Below are 19,941 nucleotides of genomic sequence, written 5' to 3'. Positions count from 1 at the left end.
GTTTCCTCTCCAGCCTCGGCCCAGGCACGCGCGCGCGCGCGCACACACACACATACAAGCTGACGGCTGGAGGGGGCGGGGCGAGCAAGCCCACAGCCTGGGTCACAGACCTCCGAAAGCTTATTTTTCACTCTCCCTCGATGTTGGACGAAAATGAGAGGGGAAGTGCAGTGGAGAGGACGGGTGTTCGGGGAGGGGGAGACTAGGAGGCTCTCCTTGGGGGGTGGGAGGGGTGATCTACGAGGGTGCCTCCCAGACACTAATTAGGGAAGTGACCACAGGGTTGATGGAAGAGCTGGAGGGAGTGAGAGGGACTCGTTTCGCAAGGAGCGGGGGGAGGATAAGGGGAGACTGCAGCTCACCCTGGGAAAGAGAGCGGGACGAGTAGTTCTACATGAAATGAGTATCCAACTGTTTGAATCTTCTGGCAGCAGAACTGGGCTGGCCCCAGATCCGCCTCCCCACGTTGGGCAGCCAGCCCAGGACACAACTGCGATCCGTGCTGAGCTCCTAAGCCAGCCCACTCGCCTCCTCTTGTGTTCATTCAAGGAGGCTCCTGGAGCATCCCTGAAGAGGCACCTGCCAGAAACGGTTCTCGCCTTTAAGGAGCTTCTCCGGCCTCCCATTGGGGGAAGATAAACATGTGCGTGTAAAACTAAATAACGACGTACAGCAGAATATGCCAAGAGCCAGAGGTCTGTCACGAAAGAGTGTAGAAGTGGGGGGAGGGGCGGTAAGAGGGAGTGCTGTGAAGAAGGGTCAGAAAGGCTCCCTGGAGGAAGGGGAAGGATCGTCCTAGACCTGGAGGAGAGTCGAGGTCGTTCAAAAGATCAGAACCGTGTGAGTGAAAACACCTTTATATGCCTAGACAGAATGAATGTGAGCGTGAATATGAAGAGGGTGGGGAACCGTTGGATGAGGCTCAATGTAATGACGGACACCACCAGAGATCTGGATTCACTGCAGTTTGAGAGATTAGAACAAGCTCTGTTTGCTTAGCTAGTTGACAGAAATGGGAGGCAAGAGGTGACCAGCACTAAATGATGTGGAAATGCCAGAACTGCCTTCGTACACTGTAAAGGAATTATCTAAAGGCTTAGGCAGATTGAAATATTAGCATAGATTTATCACATAAGACCCACTTACTGACTCCCAGAGGGTCCAGAGGACACAGCATTCACCGTGACTCTGAGAAATAACTTTGTGACCCAGCATGCCTGGTCAACTCTTCTCTGTAGATCAGAAATTACAGTGGAAACTGCACCACTGCAGTGTGGGTCCTTAAATGCAGTGAGAATAGTTGGATCCCAGAGCGGCTGGAGCCAAATGGTGGCAATGAGTCACCCAAGGCAGGGCGGGCATGGTTTCTGTAATGGACAGAAAGGCAAAGCAGCAACCAGAATAGTCTGACCCCCACAGACCTATGGCATTGACCATCCAGGATGAGAATTCTACTGAATTCTTATGTGATCTATATGAGCAGGAAAGTTCTTGGTCAAACAAACAAAAGCCTAACCTAAATTCCCAAAACAGAGAAACTCCATCAGTTCCCAGACTTGAGTCAATTTGCAGACCCCAAACTCCTTGAACAAAGGGGATGTTTGTCTCCTCCAATATTCTGCAACGTTGTCAAAAATATATACTATTACTCTTTCTTGGAGCCTTCCCCAAAGGGACATGTGGCCTTTTACTAGGCTGACTGTGCACTGGGGAAAAGGAAATAATCAGACTTTTCAGGATTTACTGGACACTGGCTCTGAACTGACACTGAGTCCAGGACATCCAGAACATCACTGCAGTACTGGTCCAAGCAAGGGTTTGTAGAGGTCAGGTGATGAATGGAGTTTTAGGCCCATCTCATAGTGGTCTCTGCACCCATACTGGGGTTATTTCTCCAGTTTTGGAATGCACTGTTAGAATAATTAGACTAATACTCAGCAACTGGCAGAATCCCTTCATTGGCTCCATGACCCTTGAAGTGAGGGTTATTTTGTGAGAAAGAGCCAAGTGGAAGCCTCTACAGCTGCCTCTGCCTTGGATGAGCAAAGTGGTTGCGGTGGCAGTCCTGGAAGTTATCTAGAGGCTCAGCAATACAGACTTGCACTCAGCAAAGCCAGTCTGACCATGGCCACTGCTGAGGGTCCAGTCCACCAACAGCATGACCAATAGTGTGGCAGCATTCCCCAGTTAACCAAAGGCAATACTGCCTTCTTAGAGAGACTGCAGAGAGTAATGCCACCATCAAGGACTTGAAAGATGCAGGGGTGGTGATTTCTACCACCTCCCCATTCAACATGCCCATGTGGCCTGTGAAGAAGACAGATGGAGCCTGAAGAATGACAGTGGATCATCATAAACTAAACCAGATGGTGATTCCAGTTGCAGCTGCTATACCAGATGTAGCTTCACTGTTTAAGCAAATTAACACAACCCCTAGTATCTGCTATGCAGTATTGGTCTGGCAAAATGTTTCTTCTGCATACCTGTTAGTAAAGACCAACCACAGGGCAACCTTCTTTCAGCTGGCAAAAACAGCAGTACAGTGAAGACTGCCCTCCCTCAAGGATAGATCAGTTCTCCAGCCCTACATCCTAATTTGGTCAAGCAGGGACCCTATTGCCTTTCTGTTCTAGAAGACCTCACACTGGTCCATAGCACTGATGATGTTATGCTGATTGGACCTAGTGTGTAGGAAAGAGTAGCTCTTCTAGGCTTATTGGTGAGACATTTGTATGTTATGGGGTGGAAAGCAAATCTGACAAAAGTTCTAGAGATTTCCTTCTCAGTGGGTTTTCAAGAGATCTGGTAGTATAGGCTATCCATTCTAAGGTGAAGGATAAGAACTTCCCTGGTGGTCCAGTGGTTAAGAATCAGCCTTCCAATGCAGAGGATATGGGTTTGATCCCTGGCTGAGGAACTAAGATCCCACACACCACAGGGCAACTAAGCCCACATGTCACAACTACTGAGTCCGAGCAGCACAACTACAGAGAAGCCCCTGTACTGCAACAAAAATCCCACATGCCACAACTCAGACTCGATGGTTTCAAATAAATAAATATTTTTAAATAAATAAATAAGATGAAGGATAAGTTGTTGTATCTGAGAAGGCAATGGCAGCCCACTCCAGTACTCTTGCCTGGAAAATCCCATGGACGGAGGAACCTGGTGCGCTGCAGCCATGGGGTCGCTAAGAGTTGGACACAACTGAGCAACTTCACTTTCATTTTTCACTTTCATGCATTGGAGAAGGAAATGGCAACCCACTCCAGTGTTCTTGCCTGGAGAATCCCAGGGACGGGGGAGCCGGGTGGGCTGCCATCTATGGGGTCGCACAGAGTCGGACACGACTGAAGCGACTTAGCAGCAGCAGCAGCAAGTTGTTATATTTGGCCCTTTATATGACCCTGGTGGCTCAGACAGTAAAGAATCTGCCTGTAATGCAGGAGACCTGGGTTTAGCCCCTGGGTCAGTAAGATTCCACTGGAGAAGGGAGTAACTACCCACTCCAGTATTCTTGCCTGGAGAATTCCTTGGACACAAGAGCCTGGCAAGCTACAGTCCATGGGGTTGCAGAGAGTCAAACACGACTGAGCGACTAATATTTTCATAACCAAAACAGAGACACAACACATGATGGTCCTCTTTGGGTTTGGGACACAACATGTTCCTCATTTGGGAATGCTGCTGCTAAGTCGCTTCAGTCGTGTCCGACTCTGTGCGACCCCATAGACGGCAGCCCACCAGGCTCCCCCATCCCTGGGATTCTCCAGGCAAGAACACTGGAATGGGTTGCCATTTCCTTCTCCAATGCATGAAAGTGAAAAGTGAAAGTGAAGTTGCTCAGTTGTGCCCGACTCTTAGCGACCCCATGGACTGCAGCCTACCAGGCTCCTCCGTCTGTGGGATTTTCCAGGCAAGAGTACTGGAGTGGGGTGCCATTGCCTTCTCTGTTTGGGAGTGCTACTCAACTCAGTGTACCAAGTGACCCAAAAAGCTGCTGATTTTGAGTGGGACCAAGAACAAGAGAAGTCTCTGCACCTCATCCAGGTCGCACTGTGAGCTGCCCTTTGCCGGCTGAGCCTCGTGATCCAGCAGATCCAACAGTCAGTGGTAGATGCTGATGGAGGCTGGGTCAGAGCCCCAGAGGGAGTCACCTCACAGACCCTTAAGATTACAGAGCAAGGCCCTGCCATCCTCTGGGGATTTTGAGAAACATTTTACTTACTACTGGGCCTAGTAGTAACTGATCATTTAACCATGGGCCACCACATCACCATGCAAGCTGAGCTGCTTGCCATGAACTGGCTGCTGCCAGAACCACAGGCATAAGTCCAGGGGTGTACAGCAACACTCCATCATCAAATGGAACTGATACATATGAGACTCAGCTCAAGCAGACCTAGAGGACATGCTTAAGTTCCATGAGGAAGTGGCCCAAGTGCCCAAGGCCCCCACCTCCCTCTCCCTCCCAGCCTGCACCTGCGGCCTCAGGGCCGGCTCCCTATGATCAGCTGATTGAGGAAGAGGAGACTTAGGCCTGCCTAATGTTCGGGCACCACCCGAAAGTTGACAGCGGCTGTACTACAGCCCCTTCTGGAACATCCCTGAAGGACAGTGGTGAATGCAAGTCTGCCCAGCTTGCTGGCCTTTGAGCAGTCAACCTTGTTATTCAGTCTGCTTCAAAAGAGAAATGGCCAGAAGTACATGTAGACACCAGCTTATGGACTGTGACCAATGGTTTGGCTGGATGGTCATGGATTTGAAAGGAACATGTCTGGAAAATTGGTGACAAGGTGATCTGAGGAAGAGGTAGGTGAATAGACCTCTCTGAACAGCCAAAAAAACTCCAAGATACTGTGTCCCAGGTGAATGGTCTGATCTCAGCAGAGGAAGCTTGTAATCCTCAAGTGGCTAGGATGCTGTTCTTTGGGTACCAGTCAGCCTCCTTCTCCAGCTACACTTGACATTGCCCAATAGGCTGATGAACAAATCAGTCATGGTGGCAAGGCTGGAAGTTATCCAGAGGCTCAGCATTACAGACTTCCACTCACCAAGGCCAGCCTGACTATGGCCACCAATGAGGGTCCAATCTGCCAGCAGCAAGACCAACAATATGGCAGCATTCCCCAAAGTGATCAGTTCAATTCAGTCTCTCAGTCGTGTCTGATTCTTTGTGACCTCATGGACTACAGCACACCAGGCTTCCTTGTCCATCACCGTCTTCTGGAGTTTGCTCAAACTCATGTCCATTGAGTCGGTGATGCTATCCAACCATCTTATCCTTAGTCGTCCCCTTCTCCTCCTGCCTTCAATCTTTCCCAGCATCAGGGTCTTTTCTAAGGAGTCAGTTCTTTGCATCAGGTGGCCAAAGTATTGGAGTTTCAGCTTCAGCATCAGTCCTTCCAATGAATATTCAGGACTGATTTCCTTTAGGATTGACTGGTTGGATCTTCTTGCAGTCCAAGGGACTCTCAAGAGTCTTCTCCAACACCACAGTTCAAAAGCATCCATTCAGTGCTCAGCTTTCTTTATGGGCCAACTCTCACATCCATACATGATAACTGGAAAAACTATAGCTTTGACTAGATAGACCTTTGTCAGCAAAGTGATGTCTCTGCTTTTTAATATGCTGTCTAGGTTGGTCATAGCTTTTCTTCCAAGGAGCAAGCATCTTTTAATTTCATGGCTGCAGTTATCATCTGCAGTGATTTTGGAGCCCAAGAAAATAAAGTCTGTCACTGTTTCCATTGTTTTCCCATCTATTTGCCATGAAGAGATGAGCCCAGGTGCCATGATCTTAGTTTTTTGAATGTGATCAACCAGTTTGCTACTTGGTGACAGGTTGATTATGCTAAACCACTTCCATCATGGCAGGAACAGCATTCTGTTCTTACTGGAACTGATAATTACACTGAGTACACTGAGTTCCTTTTCCTGCACACAGTGCTTCTGCCAAAACTACCAGCCATAGACTCATAGCATGCCTTATCCACTACCATTCCTTTGATCAAGGAACTCACTTCACAACAATTGGAATGTGGCAATGGACTCACACTCACAGAATTCACTAGTCTTACCATGTTCCCTATCATTCTGAAGCAGCTAGCTGGATAGAGAAATGGAATAGCCTTTTGAAGACTCAGTTACAGCATCAGCTAGATAGCAGTATCTTGCAGAGTTGGGCAAGGTTCTCCAGGAAATCCTCTGTGGAGGCTCTGAATCGGTATCCAATATATGATGCTGTTTCTCCCATGACCAGATTCATGGGTCCAAGAATCAAGGGATGGAAATGGGAGTGGCATCTCTCACCATTAGCCCTCGTGATCCCCTAGCACAAGGTCTGCCATCTGTTCCCACAACCTTATGCTCAGCTGACCTAGTGGTGTTAGTTCCAAAGGGCGAATGTTTTCATGAAGAAACACAACAATGATTGCATTTAACTGGAAGTTAAGATTGCCACCTGGCAACTTTGGGTGGCTTGTGTCTCTGAATCAACAGTCAAAGAAGGGAGTTAGGGTGTTGGCTGGCATGACTGATTCTGACTACCAAGGGGACATTGGACTGCCTTTCCACAGTGGAGGTAAGGAAGCATATATGTCTGGAATGTAGGAGACCCCTCAGGGAACCTCTTAGTGTTTCCATGCCCTCTGACTAAAGTCCATGGAAAACTATAACAACCTAGCTCAGGGAGGACTGCTAATGGCCCAGATCATTTAGGAGTGAAGGTTTGGGTCACCCCAGCAGGTGAACAACCAGGACCAGCTGAGGTGCTTCCCAAAGGTAAAGAGAATGATCAGTTGAAGAAGGTAGTTAGAAATAGCAGCTCCAACCAGCTAATACAACTAAGAACTTTGTTATGAACATCTCTTCCTTATTTTGTTATGACTATGTATATACATGGATAAGAAAGGGAAAGAAACAAAGATATTTGATGTATTATTTTATAATTTACCTTTGTTTTCTTCTCTTCCTTATCCACTTGTATAACGTAGGATGTATTAATAATAATTAAATGTACAACACAGTATTTAGGTCCTAGGCATGAAGGGAAAGAGTAAACATCACCTAAGGACTATACATCTTCTTCTGGGGAGAAGGTTTGTGCGTTTACAGTTACACTTGGGGCAGCTGTATTATGTTAAGCGGAAGTATTTGATATTGTCTTTACTTGGAGACTAAGAGTGGCTTAAGGATGACTTCCCTGGTGGTGTGGTGGTTAAGAATCTGCTTGCAGTGCAACGGGGCACTTGTTTGATCTTGGTCCAGGATGATCCCACATGCCTCGGAGCAACTAAGCCCATGTACCACAACTACTGAGCCCATGAGCTGCAATTACTGAAGCCATTCACCCAGAGCCTATTCTCCACAATGACAGAATCCACCACAATGAGAAGCCTGCACACCACAATGAAGATCTACCACAGCTAAAAAACAAAGTAAATAATATTTTTTAAGAAAGAACAGCTTAAGGAGATGTGTATGGATGCCAAGTCAACAGGAGTGAACAGGATGTAGGTCTTATATGTCAGCTGGGCCAGGCTAGGGTACCCAGCTGTTTAACCAAACTCTAGTCTAGGTGTTTCTGCAGACACACTTTTGTAATTGTGGTTATATCTACAGTCAGTTGACTTTAAGTAAAGGAGTAGGTGTAAGTAAGTAAGTGTTAGTCGCTCAGTCGTGCCCTACTCTTTGCGACCCCATGGACTATAGCCCACTAGGCTTCTCTGTCCATGAGATTTTCCAGGCAAGGATACTGGAGTGGCTTGCCATTTCCTTCTCCAGGGGATCTTCCCAACCCAGGGATCGAACCTGGGTCTCCTGCACTGCAGGCAGATTCTTTACCAACTGAGCTACAAGGGAAGCCTGTAAGTAAAGGGGATGACCCTTGATAATGTGGGTATGCCTCATCCAATCAGTTGAAGTCCTTAAGGATAAAAAGTGAGCCTTTCAGAAGGAGAGAAACTCTCCCTCAAGACTAAAGCCTCAAATCCTGTTTCCAGGCTGTGACCTGCCCGACAGATTTCATAATTGCCAGCCCTAACAAATGCATGCACCAGTTTCTTAAATCTCTCTTCTATTATCTATCTTTCTGTCTATATCTCTCTATCCATCCATCCCTGTCCTCCTCCCCTGCCTGCTCCTCCCTTTGGGTCTCCTCCTTTGGCTTCTCCTTTCTCCCCATTCATTCATTAGTCTTCCCCAGAATTGCATCCTCAGCCTTCCTTTCTTCTTGAGCATCCTTCACTCTGCATCTGACTATCTCATCTACTTTCAAGGTTTCAACTACCCTGATATACTTTCAGTTGGTATCTTTGACAGAAACCTCTCTCCCAAACTCAATTCATATTTCCAACCTGGAGGCTCTGCTGGTATCTCAAGTGAAGTATCTCCAGAAGGATTCTCACTGCCCTCTCCTGCCCATTCCCCAAACTGCTGCTTTCCCAGCATCAGCTTTGTTCTGAAGGTAGAGCCCTCTCCCCTTGACCCCTCCCCTCAGGATGGAAACCCGGGAGACCATGCTGCAGACTCCTGCACCCCCTCCTTTGCGCTCACTGAATCCTGTCCCTTCTAGGTCAGCACTGTCCTTTGTGTCCATCCATTCCTCCCCATTCCCGACGCCCCTCATTGCATCTTCAGCTGCTGCCGGAATATCACCACTTGGTTGTCTAAGAAACCATTCAAACCAATGAAGCTCAAAGCTGTTCTCAACTCCCCCGCAACCGTACACTCTCACCTGTGTTTCCCACCTCAGCTGCTGGCCCTACCATCCCTCTAACCTGCCCAGCACCGCAGTTTGGAAGGCATCCCACCTGTGGTTAGGAGCACAGGCTCTGCCCTCAGATAACTGTGTGCATATCTAACCCCAGTACTTTTCAGCTGTGAACCCTGGGGAGTTATTTAACTTTGCGAATCTTCAATTTGCTCATCTGCAAAACAGAATTAATGGTGGTGTGTACCACAGCAGGTTGTCATGAGAGGGTCTGATGTATGGCCTAGGGTGGGGTGTAAGCCCTGGGTGTTTTAAAGTCCCCGAGATGATTCTAAAGTGCAGTCAGGGTTGAGACCACTATGTAATGGTAGTAGGGTGGACCTGTGGAAGATGCAGAAAGACCAGTTATGAAGAGACAACAGTCCAGGTAGGAGACCATGAGCTTTTATAATGAGCATGGAGAGGAGGGGGCTTTGTTCAGGAGATACTTTAGGAAGCGAAATTATATAAAACTTGGTGACTGGATGCTGAGGGAAGTTGAGAGGAAGGCAGCTAAGGTGACTCTGGTTTTTAACTTGGTTGACCAGGCTGAGCAGATGGTGGTGCCATAAAGCTGTGGGTCCCAAATATGTTTGTTCACAATAATCACTTAGAATTTTTTTTCCTAAGCTTATATCTTAGCTACTTTGTAGAATTGTATATCCCTAGGACGGCAGAGCCTGGTGGCCTGCCATCTATGGGGTCGCACAGAGTCGGACACAACTGAAGCGACGCAGCAGCAGCAGCAGAAGCGACTTAGCAGCCGCAGCAGCCAATCAAAGATTTGTACACAGGACTATTCTGTCATCAGCTTGATTATTCCAGGAACTCTGCTCTGCAGAATTCCCTTCCCTGGATAGTTACTGCTTACCCTGGCCAAAAGTGTGCTGTCTGGGAGGAGGCAGCGAAGCAACAGCCATCTCACATGAAAGGCCACTGCTGGTGAGAGGCAGTGGAGACAGACCCAGAGGTGCTGGCTGGTTCTGGCTTGTCCTTTCTCGTCCCAACTGACAACATCCAGGCTCACACATCCCCGAATGCTTCTCTGTGTGCTCACAGGCATAAAGAGGCATTGACTTCCGGCAGACCTCCTGTAGCTCAGTGGTAAAGAATCTGCCTGCCAATGCAGGAGACACAGGAGACAGGAAGACACCCTGGGTCAGGAAGATTCTCTGGAGGAGGAAATGGCAACCCACTCCAGTATTCTTGCCTGGGAAATCCCATGGACAGAGGAGCCTGACGGGCTACAATCCACTGGGTCACAAAGAATCAGACACGACTGAGCATCTGCGCACGTACACACGCACACACACACACACACACACAGACTTCTCTATCAACTCCTCCACAGCCCTGTTCTGACAGTCAGACTTGCACAATTTCCAAGTTTCCTGCACACCCCAACTCCTTTACCCACGTAAGAGCTGGTTAACAGCCTTTCTCCAGCCACTCTCACAATGGTGTGAGGTCTAATTTCTATACTATATTCCTTATTTCAGAGCACTGATGGAAGTTCTGCTTCTTCAACTGAACTCTCACTTACAAACCCACTGATTCCAAATCTCTGGCACAGATATTGCAGGAATCTTCCTTAATGTCATGACAGCTTTATCATCCCCACACAATGCTGTGTTAGTGTGGACTCTGTAACTACAACTAACCAAAAGCAATATACTCTAAGTCAAAAGAAATTTCCTAAGGATGCAGTGGGTGTTTCATAGAATTCAAAGGCATAATGAATCGCATCCTCTGGAGAGATGAGGGCCAGCTTCTGGAAAACCAGCAGGACCCTGGCAATTTCTCTCCTCCTTTCTTTTTCCTGCACGTCTACTTCTATTCCTCCCGAGTCTCCATGTTCATAAATCAGCCACATGGAAAGCCTGGCCCTCATGGAGCCAGTTCTTTTAAAAAAAAATTTTTTTTCAGGGGGTGGGAGTGGGGTCCTGTGGCAGGTCTTAGTTGCAGCATGTGGGATCTCTAGTTGTGATCCATGGACTTAGTTGCTCCATGGCATGTGGAATCTTAGTTCAATCCCTGGTCATGGAGTGAACCTTAATCCCCTGCATTGTAAGGCAGATTTTTAACCCCTGGACCACCAGGGAAGTCCCATGGAGCCAGTTCTAAATCTCTATGGATGAGATCCTGACTCATGTCCAAAGTAGGTCAGGAGCCTCTCTTACTGCCCAGTGTAGACAAGGAAGTGGGGTCACATATGAGTGTAGAATAAGCACAGTGCCTGCAAAGCACCTCTGAACACAGAGGGAAGGGAGGGGACCACTGTGAGCTGGGCAGCAACCCAGAATGTGTCTACTCTAAATGTTCTGAGACGGCTCAGGACCAAGGATCCTACTGCTTATGAGCAAACAAGTGACACCTTTAGTTTCCCTCTGCTTAATATATCATTTCCATGATGGCTATTTCCCAGCAATGTTTGCCATGGATTTCAATTCTGGGTATTGAGATATGTATACAGTGTCCTACAGAAAGAATAAATGAGAGCAAATAATGATGAGATAATTGTTGTAGCAATATTTTTTATTTTAAATTTTTGGAAAATTTTTCCTCATAAATACTACCAAAATCTTCATTAGAGCAGAGATGGAGGGACATCACTATGCCGATGATATCTAAAGCGATAGCCCGGGATCCTGGCCCCTTCAAGATAGGCAGCAATAGCTCTGTTCTATTGAAACGACACATATCTACAGATTGCACTGACATAGACAATGAGCATTAAATACTATAGGTGTAGTGTTAGTCACTTCAGTCGTGTCTGACTGTTTTCGACCCCATGGACTGTAGCCTGCCGGTCTCCTCTGTCCATGGGATTCTCCAGGCAAGTATACTGGAGTGGGTTGCCATTTCCTTCTCCAGGGAATCTTCCCAATACAGGGATTGAACCTGGGTCTTCTGCATTGCAGGCAGATTCTTTACAATCCGAGGCACCAGAGTAAATTTTATAGCAAAAAACTAGGACATCAGAGAGGAAAACACATATAGCTCTTTTGCCAAAACAGTGAACTTCAAAATATGGGAGTCTTTTAGAAGTTGCTTAATAGTTGCTAGAAGTTGGCTGATAGTCACTAATGTTTACTGGGCACTTACTATCAGTGAGACACTGTTCTAAACAATTTAAACTTGTTAAATGCATTTCACCTTTGGAACAACCCGATTATCACACCCATTTTCAGCCTAGATAACTGAGGCACAGAAACTTTAGAACTTGCCCCAGATCACAAGCATAGTGAGCGGCAGAGAAGGGGTTTGAACCTGGAAGCCTGGCAGAATGGTCTACTTTCCTGACCGTGACAACACACTATCTCTCACTAAACAAAAATGACATTTTTTGATGCCTCAGAACAATCACTCTCCTTTCATATAGTGAGATTTATATTTAGGTAATAAGTCTTCAGACTGAGGCATTTTCATGCATAATTTCCCCCACCCCACCCTTCCCTTAGTTTCACTCCCAGAGGAAAAAAGTCAGTGGAGCTAAGTTGTTGTTAAGTTGCTCAGTCGTGTCCAACTCTTTTGTGACCCCATGGACTGTAACCCACCAGGCTCCTCTGTCCATAGGATTTCCCAAGCAAGAATACTGGAGTGGGTTGCCATTTCCTTCTCCAAGGGATCTTTCCAACCCAGGGATAAAATTCATGTCCCCTGCATTGGAGGCAGATTCTTTACCACTGAGACACTAGGGAAGCCCAGAGATAAGTTGGGACATGATAATTTCCTATATAAATAATATCCCTTTGCCTCACTCCTTTAAATTGTAAGCTCTTTGAAGGTAGATATCATCCTTGTTCTTCATTGGATCTTCTGGCCAGAGACTTATTAGAATGAATGTTCTAAATTGGGATTCTGATACTCGACAGGCCAGTGGATTTATTTCTCCAATCTCCTGCAAATTATCTGAGCATGGCAGTGAAGGATAGTCACAAGAATTCCCATCAAGTGACATAGCTGGAGTTAAATAGGAAATATTCTCATTGAGAACAATAACAAAGCTTAAACAATTCTGGGAATTTTTAATGTCTAAAGGAGATCTTTTCTTAAAAAAAAAAAACACAACTTGAATGAATTGGAGAAAAGAAATCTATCTTCAAGTCAGGAAATTACATTAGACAACATGAAGTCCCTCATTTGTTAATGCCTGGAAGCAGGAAGTTGGTTCCGTTTCAAATACCATCAGATAAAGGCCATGCCAAAGGATGTTATCATGGTTTTAGGCTAAATATAGAATATAAATAACCTTCCTTTCGCAATGGACATTGTCTAAAAGCTCTAATAGTGAGATAACACATGGGAAGTGTGGGTGCTCGTTCTAGACGTGCCATCCTGACCCCTCACTGTGGCATATCTTCATCTTCCAGTGATCGGTGTCCACTAGAGAGCTGGCATTCAGAGTGGGTTTGTGTGTCAAATGGCTAGAGCATTCAGAGAGGCTGCCTAATGTTATGCTGCATGAAGATCCATCATCCAGTGTCTTTTTAACCCGTTCTTTAAAAAAAACTTCTTATTTTTTTGGGGGTATAGCGGATTAGCAATGTTGTAATAGTTTCAGGTAAGCAGCGAAGAGATTCAGCTATACATATATGTGTATCCATTCTCCCCCAAACTCCCCTCCCATCCAGGCTGCCACATAACATTGAGCAGAGTTCCACGTGCCATACAGTAGGATCTTAATGTTTTTAACCTGTTCTTGCCTCAGTTCCCCACATGAAATGTAGGAAGAACTAACAGAATCTCTCAGAGATTTATTCACAAGTAAATTCTTCATTGAGGTATGCTCTTCCCCTGGCTGCTCTCTTCCTTGAATAGACTTTGTTCTCCATTAGAAATTCAGTTACTCAGCCATAAAAGGGAACATATTTGAGGTGGATGAACCTGGAGCCTATTATACAGAGTGAACTAAGCCAGAAAGAGAAAAACAAATATTGTATATTAACACATACATATATATAATGGAATCTAGAAAATGGTATTGAGTAACTTATTAGCAAGGCAGGAATAGGGACGCAGACACAGAAAAGAGACTTGTGGACACATTGGGGGAAGGAGAGGGAGGGACCAATTGAGAGAGTAGCACTGAAACATATATATTACCGTATGTAAAATAGACAGTGGGAATTTGCTGTATGATACAGGGAGCTCAAACCGATGCTCTGTGACAACCTAGAGGGGTAGGAGGTGGGAAGGAAGTTCAAGAGGGAGGGGACATATGTATACTTATGGCTGATTCACATTGTTGTATGACAGAAACCAACACAACTTTGTAAAGCAATTATCCTCCATTTAAAAAAAAAAAAAAAGATTTTTTTTTTTTTAAGAAATTCTGTATCTACAGCTATTTCAAGTTCCTCCAGGAAAGAGACGCTGTCCCCCACTCCCTGCCTCTCGCTAGCTCACTAGTCTGGCCGCTTGGCCTTCCCACCCGCCACCTCCTCCCAGCAGCGGCCAGCCTGCCCAGGCCTCTTTGGGGCTGACCGTCTCACGTGACGGACGCCATTGCTGCTGTCACCGTCCTCACACACCAGGGACAACAGTAACCACCACAGTAGCTCATGACAGCCTCACTGTTGTTAGAAAGCTCAGCAGCCTCAAGGCTTCTCTTTCCCGAGTTTTAATCTTCCCTGCCAGTGATTAGGAGAACCTTGCCCACCCGCTCTGTAGCATCATGCCTATTCTCTCACGGCTGACTTCCCATGTTGTCTGATTGGCAGCCATTTCTGGCTCACCTTTCCCTAATGGAGGAAAAGCAACCCCCTCAAATGGATACACACCACAGCCTACAGGAGCTTATAGCACCCCCATCAACAAAGCACGGTCACAGAGGACTGCTACTGCTACTGCTGCTAAGTCGCTTCAGTCGTGTCCAACTCTGTGCGACCCCAGAGACGGCAGCCCACCAGGCTCCCCCGTCCCTGGGACTCTCCAGGCAAGAACACTGCAGTGGGTTGCCATTTCCTTCTCCAATGCATGAAAGTGAAAAGTGAAAGGGAAGTCGCTCAGTTGTGCCCGAGTCTTAGCGACCCCATGGACTGCAGCCCACCAGGCTCCTCCGTCCATGGGATTTTCCAGGCAAGAGTACTGGAGTGGGGTGCCATTGCCCTCTCCGTAATAGAGGACAGAGCTCAGCAAATCTCAGGAAGTCACCCAGCAGTCCCAGAGTCCAAAGTGAAGAGGTTGCCTCATTCATCCAGTGCCACTCTCAAATGCCTTCCCAGGTAGCCCTCTGCCTGCATGTGCTTCATGGAGAGTTAAGTAAATGTGTTCTTTTTTTTTTTGGTGGGGGGGCGAGGGGGGTTGTGCTGGGTCTTCGATGCTGCACAGGCTTTTCTCTAGTTGTGACAAGCAGGGGCTACTCTTCATTTTGGTGGACAGGCTTCTCGTTGCAGTGGCTCCTCTTGTTGCAGAGCCTGGGCTCTAGGGTGCACAGGCTTCGGTAGTTGTGGTGATGCACTTAGCTACTCCACAGCATATGAGATCTTCCCAGACCAGGGATCAAACCAGTGACTCTGCATTGGCAGGCAGAGTCTTTACCACTGAGCCACAAGGGAAGCCCCAGTAAATGTGTTCTTGAAACTTCTCTGGAAAATACTGTCAACTATACATGTCTCTATAAAGCTGTTCCTAGGGAAGAAAGGCTCACACATTTAGCCAATCTGAAATTTGAATCCATCCAATGATGAAATCACCCTCAAAAAGCTGGAATTACCGGCATATTGTGTAGTGACGAACCTATGATTTTCTGAAGAAAAGAAAAAAAAAGGATGAAATTTGAATCCAAGAATCGATTGAGGATTCTTTCTCCAATTAAATGAGTGTGTTTGAGGGGCAAATCGTTTTGTTTTCTAGTTTCTGTGTTTGCAAACAAAAGGGAAACCAGTTGAGCGGCTATCAGACTCTCGGAGTTTGCAAATGATCAGTAAAAGCTTAAGAAATAACAAGATGGTCAGATATATAATATCACTAACTTTTTAAGGAAATTTAGCTTTTAAAAAACTTTCACCAACTTCCATCACTAGTATTTCACCCAAAAAAAGCCTTTTTAACCTCAAAAAAGTAAATAGACATGATATCTTTCTTTCATGCACCCTGCATCCTGAATTATGGTTATGATGGCTGGAGCTCTAGAAGCCATTTTGGACCTTCAAAGCAAGAGCCACAGCCTAGGGGTGGTAAAGAAGAGATGAGGAATTAGTCTGGCTCCTTGACAGTTTTGTGGAAATGTCATATCACACCTGAGTTGCCTTCTTTTGAATTTCTTTATGTGATAGAAAAAAATTGTTATCTTGTTTATGCTACTTTACTATTTTCTTATAAGAAGTCAAATCTAAATCTATACATTTTTAAATTATTTTTCAGCACTGTGTATCTCATTCTTTTTTAATTTATGTTTTTAGGGGTTTTATGAGTTAAAATGAACTTCCCCAGTGGTTCAGCAGTAAATAATCCACCTGCCAATGCAGGAGACATGAGATGCAGGTTCCATCCCTGTATCAGGAAGATCCCCTGGAGGAGGGCATGGCATCCCACTCCAGTATTCTTGCCTAGAGAATCCCATGGACAGAGGAACATGAGGACAGAGGGGCTATGGTCCATAGGGTTGCAAAAAGTCAGACATGACTAAAGCAACTTAGCATGCACACATAATTTAAAATAATGTATAAAACTGATTTTGAAAGAAATATGAATTTACTGAGGAGATTTTGTTTTTAATGGTAAACAGAGTTTGGAGCCCACCAATATGGAACACAGAGCATGAGGGGCCACCTGGATTCTAGACTGTTCTTCAGGTGTGTGAGGCTCATCTACCCTGCACATGTACGGGGAGGGTGGCTAAGAAACTGTTGCATTCATCCTCTTGGTGGGATTTGGAGGACTTTTGATACCCGACCATCACTTCTCAGTAAGCTAGCATCTCTGGCTTGAATACGCTAAGGATATGACTCCCAGAAGGAGGAGGCAGACTACAGACCTGGTGGTGATCACTCGGGGAATAGTTTCCAGTTTCACCAAGGATTTTTCCTGTTCCTTGACCACCCACTACCTCCCACCCACTAGGGTTTGCTTAGAGATTGACAGTCAACTTTTATTGTTGTTCAGTCAATAAGTCCTGTCCGACTCTTTGCAACCCCATGGACTGCAGCACACCAGGCTTCCCTGTCCTTCACTATCTTCTGGAGTTTGCTCAAACTCAGGTCCATTGAATCAGTGGGACTATCTAACCATCTCATCCTCTGTCATCTCCTTCTCCTTTTGCCTTCAGTCTTTCCCAGCATCAGGGTCTTTTCCAATGAGTCAGCTCTTCTCATCAGGTGGCCAAAATATTGGCGCTTCAGCTGTAGCATCAGTCAACTTTATGGCTACCCTAGTTTATGTGGAATTGATAAATCTGCAGCTGCCCACCTTCTATGAAAGCAACTAAACATGAATTCTACAGCAAGTAGACATTTTGAAAAATGATCTATGTAAAGGATTCCTCCCATTCATGCATGTTTACAGAACTACTCTAATGATATAACGTATTTGACGTGGGTGATGTGTGATAGGGTCGATCATTGCTAGTTTCTACCTTCGCTACGCCTGTTCTGCTCTTATTCATTTCACTACCCCAGCTGAGAAAGAAGATGGTCCAGCAGAAGTTCACATGAAGTGCTATAAGATTTACCATCTTATTAGCAAGGCATTTCCATGCATTCATTCTTCAAAGGAAGTCAACCCCTCAAATCAGAATCAGCCTTTGTCATTACCTGACTTTGCAGGAAACGACACGGAATGAGCTAGTGGTGTTGGGAGCACGCTTGCTGAATTTCACTGCTGCTTTTGAAAGAGGCTTTTTACACTCCTGTCACATCTGCCAGGAGCCACCCGAGGATGTTGGGCACCTGCCAAAGCCCTTGCTGAACAATGTTCAGCTCACTGACAGCCCAACTGCTCCTCTGGCCCAGGGCCAAGGCCAAGAGCTCCTCTGGCTGGTCTCCTCTGTGGGCCCTTTAGACAGCAATGCAACACATCACACTCAGACCACAGCCCTTCCCAAGAGACGCTGATGAAAGCACTTTCTCCATCAAGAAGATATCGTCCTATCTCAGGGACTTCCTACCTTCCTGCTCATAAAAAGCTGAGACTATTCTATGATTTGCTAGAAACTGTGGTTCCATAAGCAATGCCTGTGCACACAGGAGTGTATACTGATAGCCATGCAGACACTCAATCCAGGGTTTACTATTGCTGCTAACCAGCCAGTTCAGTCACTCAGTCGTGTCCAACTCTTTGCCATCCCATGGACTGCAGCACGCCAGGCTTCCCTGTCCATCACCAACTCCAAGAACTTGCTCAAACTCATGTCCATAGAGTCAATGATGCCATCCAACCATCTCATCTTCTGTTGTCCCCTTCTCCTCCTGCCTTCAATCTTGACCAGCATTAGGGTCTTTCCCAATGAGCCAGTTCTTTGCATCAGGTGGCCAAAGTATTGGAGCTTCAGCATCAGTCCTTCCAGTGAATATTCAGGACTAATCTCCTTTAGGATGGACTGGTTGGATCTCCTTGTAGTCCAAAGGACTCAAGAATCTTCTCCAACACCACAGTTCAAAAGCATCAATTCAGCACTCAGCTTTCTTTCTAGTCCAACTCTCACATCCATAGATGACCACTGGAAAAACCATAGCCTTGACTAGACAGACCTTTGTCAGCAAAGTAATGTCACTGCTTTTTAGCTCAGAGTTTAAAGCATCTGCCTCCAATGCAGGAGACCCAGGTTTGATCCCTGGGTTGAGAAGATCCCCTGGAGAAGGAAATGGTAACCCACTCCAGTATTCTTACCTGGAGAATCCCATGGACGGAGAAGCCTGGTAGGCTACAGTCCATGGGGTCGCAAAGAGTCACTTTTTAATATGCTGTCTAGGCCAGCCATAGCTTTTCTTCCAAGGAGCAAGCGTCTTTTAATTTTATGGCTGCAGTCACCATCTGCAGTGATTTTGGAGCCCCAAAATATAAAGTCTCTCACTGTTTCTGTTGTTTCCCCATCTGTTTGCCATGAAGTGATGGGACCATATGCCATGATCTTAGTTTTTTCAATGTTGAGTTTTAAGCCAACTTCTTCACTCTTCTCTTTCACTATCATCAAGAGGCTCTTTAGTTCTTCTTCACTTTCTTCCACAAGGGTGGTGTCATCTGCATATCTGAGGTTATTGATATTTCTACCAGCAATCTTGATTCCAGCTTGTGCTTCATCCAACCCAGCATTTCACATGATATACTCAACATATAATTTAAATAAGCAGGGTGACAATATACAACTTTGACCTACTCCTTTCCCTATTTGGAACCAGTCTGTTGTTCCATGTCCAGTTCTAACTGTTGCATCTTGACCTGCATATAGATTTCTCAGGAGACAGGTCAGGTGGTCTGGAATTCCCATCTCTTGGAGAATTTTCCACAGTTTGTTGTGATTCACACAGTCAAAGGCTTTGGTGTAGTCAGTAAAGCAGAAGTAGGTGTTTTTCTGGAACTCTCTTGCTTTTTCAATGATCCAGCGGATGTTGGCAATTTGACCTCTGGTTCCTCTGCCTTTTCTAAATCCAGCTTGAACATCTGGAAGTTCATGGTTATGTACTGTTGCAGCCTGGCTTGGAGAATTTTGAGCATCACTTTACTAGCATGTGAGATGAGCACAATTGTGCGATAGTTTGAACATTCTTGTAGCTTCCTTGGTGGCTCAGAGTTTAAAGCATCTGCCTCCAATGCGGGAGACCCAGGTTTGATCCTTGGGTTGAGAAGATCCCCTGGAGAAGGAAATGGTAACCCACTCCAGTATTCTTGCCTGGAGAATCCCATGGACGGAGAAGCCTGGTAGGCTACAGTCCATGGGGTCGCAAAGAGTCAGACATGACTGAGAGACTTCACTTTCACTTTGAATATTCTTTGGCATTGCTTTTCTTTTGGATTGGAATGCAAACTGACCTTTTCCAGTCCTGTGGCCACTGCTGAATTTTCCAAATTTGCTGGCATATTGAATGCAGCACTTTCACAGCATCATCTTTTAGGATTTGAAATAGCTCCACTGGAATTCCATCACCTCCACTAGCTTTGTTTATAGTGATGCTTCCTAAGGCCCACTTGACTTTGCATTCCAGGATGTCTGGCTCTAAGTGAGTGATCACACCACCGTGGTTATCTGG

General features: G+C 46.0%; 1 non-coding gene across 1 annotated transcript; it reads left to right on the top strand.

Moving 5' to 3' along the window:
- Nucleotides 1-15,435: 15,435 nt before the first annotated feature.
- LOC129642631 (small nucleolar RNA SNORD65) lies at nt 15,436-15,509 on the top strand. Its single transcript, XR_008709885.1, has one exon. It is a non-coding gene; the product is annotated as a small nucleolar RNA SNORD65 (small nucleolar RNA).
- Nucleotides 15,510-19,941: the final 4,432 nt, after the last annotated feature.

This window comes from Bubalus kerabau, chromosome 1, assembly GCF_029407905.1.
Source record: "Bubalus kerabau isolate K-KA32 ecotype Philippines breed swamp buffalo chromosome 1, PCC_UOA_SB_1v2, whole genome shotgun sequence".
Lineage (NCBI taxonomy): Eukaryota > Metazoa > Chordata > Mammalia > Artiodactyla > Bovidae > Bubalus > Bubalus kerabau.
Note: the sequence above shows the minus strand (reverse complement) of the source record. Positions and strands in the feature narration are given on the sequence as shown.